This window comes from Ixodes scapularis, unplaced genomic scaffold (assembly GCF_016920785.2).
Source record: "Ixodes scapularis isolate PalLabHiFi unplaced genomic scaffold, ASM1692078v2 PGA_scaffold2__306_contigs__length_199485367, whole genome shotgun sequence".
Lineage (NCBI taxonomy): Eukaryota > Metazoa > Arthropoda > Arachnida > Ixodida > Ixodidae > Ixodes > Ixodes scapularis.
The window spans coordinates 58,408,243-58,411,103 of NW_024609857.1; positions in this window are offsets into that span (position 1 = coordinate 58,408,243).

Genomic DNA, 2,861 nt, shown 5'->3' on the forward strand with positions numbered 1-2,861 from the left:
GTTTACAATAGACCCTTTGTGTATGTCTGTCTGTGCGTGCATGTTGGAGGGAAAGAGATGAGGGAGGAGACGCACAGGAGTGAAACGGTAGCTGAAGAGGCTCGACTGATTGTCTGTGACGCAAAAGTTATGATGAGGTTGTTTCCACCAGGAAAGGTGAGGTTTTTAAAGAATATGACTTACGAAGTATGCGTTGCACACTCTATGCACGCGTATACAAGAGGGTGACGTGATGATATTCAATATTTCAAATTTGTAGAACATATATCTGTCGTGCCTAAAAGCTACAAGTTAGGAACATTGATGTCTACTGGCAGCAGGCTCTTTGCGTCTCTCCGTGAATCCGCGCGAGCTTCAGTGGCCGCCGTTTTCCCGCAAAAAATATATTTTTTTTTTTGACTAGACATTGTTGTTTTTGAAACTTCGGTGCCTAACCACGTTAGCGTGCTATCTTGGCGGAGCTTAGGTCTCCTCTGCAGGTTCGTATATACTCCATTTATGCGGCGTGAAAAACGCGGTTTCTTCGACAACGCCCTGCACTTCACCCCGCTTGACACTTCTCGTAAACACGATTCGACCCGGGCACAGGTTTACCGTGCTACAACTACGCCGAGACCAGAACGCCCCGTTCACGTCGACATCGACGGTATCGACTCCCAGTAGCCTTTTTGACACTTGCAAGACTATGCATTTCATTCTTCGGATGCATTGCAGTCGCCGCCATTTTGTCTGTCAATATAGACCTTTTTCAAACGTTCATCACCCCCATGGCATTGCTCTGAAGCGGATAGTTAATTTAGTGGCTCTATATTTAAACTACACAGTCCTATGCGGACGGGAGGAGCCTAAAGCGCTGAAAGCAGCCGTCACCGGGGTCTGATAGGCTCTTTCTGCCTCTCATGCTGGTCGCGTAGTGAAGTTGTCAAGGTTGCTCACTAAAAGTTTCCTCTATTTCCTGCACGCCGGCTGCCAGCGCACCGCGCCCGCCCCAGAACCGGCTGCAACCGGATCGAGCGCGTGCGGTAGTCGCGCGTCGACTGAAGAAAAAGTACGATGTTAGCGAGCGAGCCGTAAGCAGTTTACGGGCAGCAGCAGGAACAGCTCCGAGCAGTCGCTGCTCCAAGGCCGACAAATGTCGGCGTTGCTGAACTTTCCGGCGCGATTCTCTTCCTGTGTTTCTTTCTCGTTTTCTTTCTTTTTCTTTTTTTTTTTCTTACTTGACGACGATATCAGGCTTGACATTGACCTTGGCCGACGCTTGATTCCCCCCGCTTCCTCCTCTCCTTGTCGTTTGACGCCGACACCGAACCAAATATCAGCGAGAACCAGAGATATACGTACGACGCGGGAAAAGTAGCTCTACAACCTTCTAACGATGCGACGACGGCAGGAGTTTCAGATCAGGCTATAGATGGTCGTACTGACTAAGATTTGCAAAAAAAATAAAAAAGACTATTTCTTTGGCCAGCGCTCTTTTTCTTTTTTTTTTTTTTCTTTATGGTTAAAGGCGGTCGTTTAACTTAGAACCAACTTTGAAAGGCGGAATAGCAGAGAACTGCAGCAGCTGGCTATCGGTTATATACAGAGGGACACGCTCGAAACTTGTGATCTTGCATTGCCGGCGCCGGGCTGCGCAATCGAGCGGAGAAACTAAGGGAAAAGAAGAAAATCAAGAAACGAGAACAGAAAATTACGTTTTGTCTTGAGCTTTTCTTTTTTCTTTTATGACTTGACGCCTTTCGATTTGTTGATATAGCGCAGTATTACTTTGAGAAAGCAGAAGTGAACTTGAAAGGAAACCGGAAATCTCAAAATTAGAGCTCTTTTCTTTTTTTTTTTTATTTTTTCTATACCTGGAGTTTTTTTTTTTTTCTTTAATTTAGTGGCAACAGTTTTTGTTTGATGAAGCAGTCGATCTTGCTTATGGAAAGGGTTCAGTTTAATTTGTAAAGCGTGATGATGCAAAGTAGACAGCGCATCGAGTGAATATATATGCTAGCAGACGAGCACGCTTGGTATTGTTTCAGAGGAAAATGAGCAGACAGACCATAGCAAATCGCAGCGCAAAATAGTATAAAAATGCATCATGATCCCAGGCATGGGCGTACCAACCGGGGGGGCAAGGGGGGCACTTGCCCCCCCAGTTCTCAGAGTGGGGGGGGGCAAGGCATGCGTTTTGCCCCCCCCCCCCCCCCCCCCTGAAACGGCCGCCACTGGGCAGAGCAGACACAGGCCGGCGGCGCCCAAGGAATACCAAGGGCACTGCCCCCCGACCCGCGCGGGCATATTTTTAACGCGCAGGCGATACAAACCCTAGTAACGGTGCTCACGCACGCCGGATCGGCTGGTTTGTGGAGCCTTGCCCCACGAACAAGGCTACACGGTAAGCTAACGGAATCCATCCGCGAGACATGGGCCGGACGGGCCGTCCAGACCAGGACGTAGGCCCTTACACAAAATAAAGTTTTGCTTGCTTGCTTGGAGATAGGCGCTGCCGCCGTCAACATAGGCAGTGGATGCAATGCGAGTTTCCGAAGAGGTAGCGTAACTTAGTGGTGAGATGTCTGCCTCATACGTGTCAGACCCGGGTTCTATTTATGGTGTGGGCCGGCTTACTTTTTTTTTATTTTTTTTTCTCGAACATTTTGTTTTGTCGAGGCATTTGGCGATATTTACATTTCTTTTTTACCATTAACACTAAAATAACGAATGTTGTTGACGAAACATCGCTAAACTAAATCGTATCGACTCTATTTACGGAAGTGCATGGGGGGCAGCGGGGCTTGGGTTGCCGACCGGACGCCGCAAAGCGGCGTGTACGGGGGGTGGGGGGGCTAGGTGGGTTAATAGATTTGTAATTA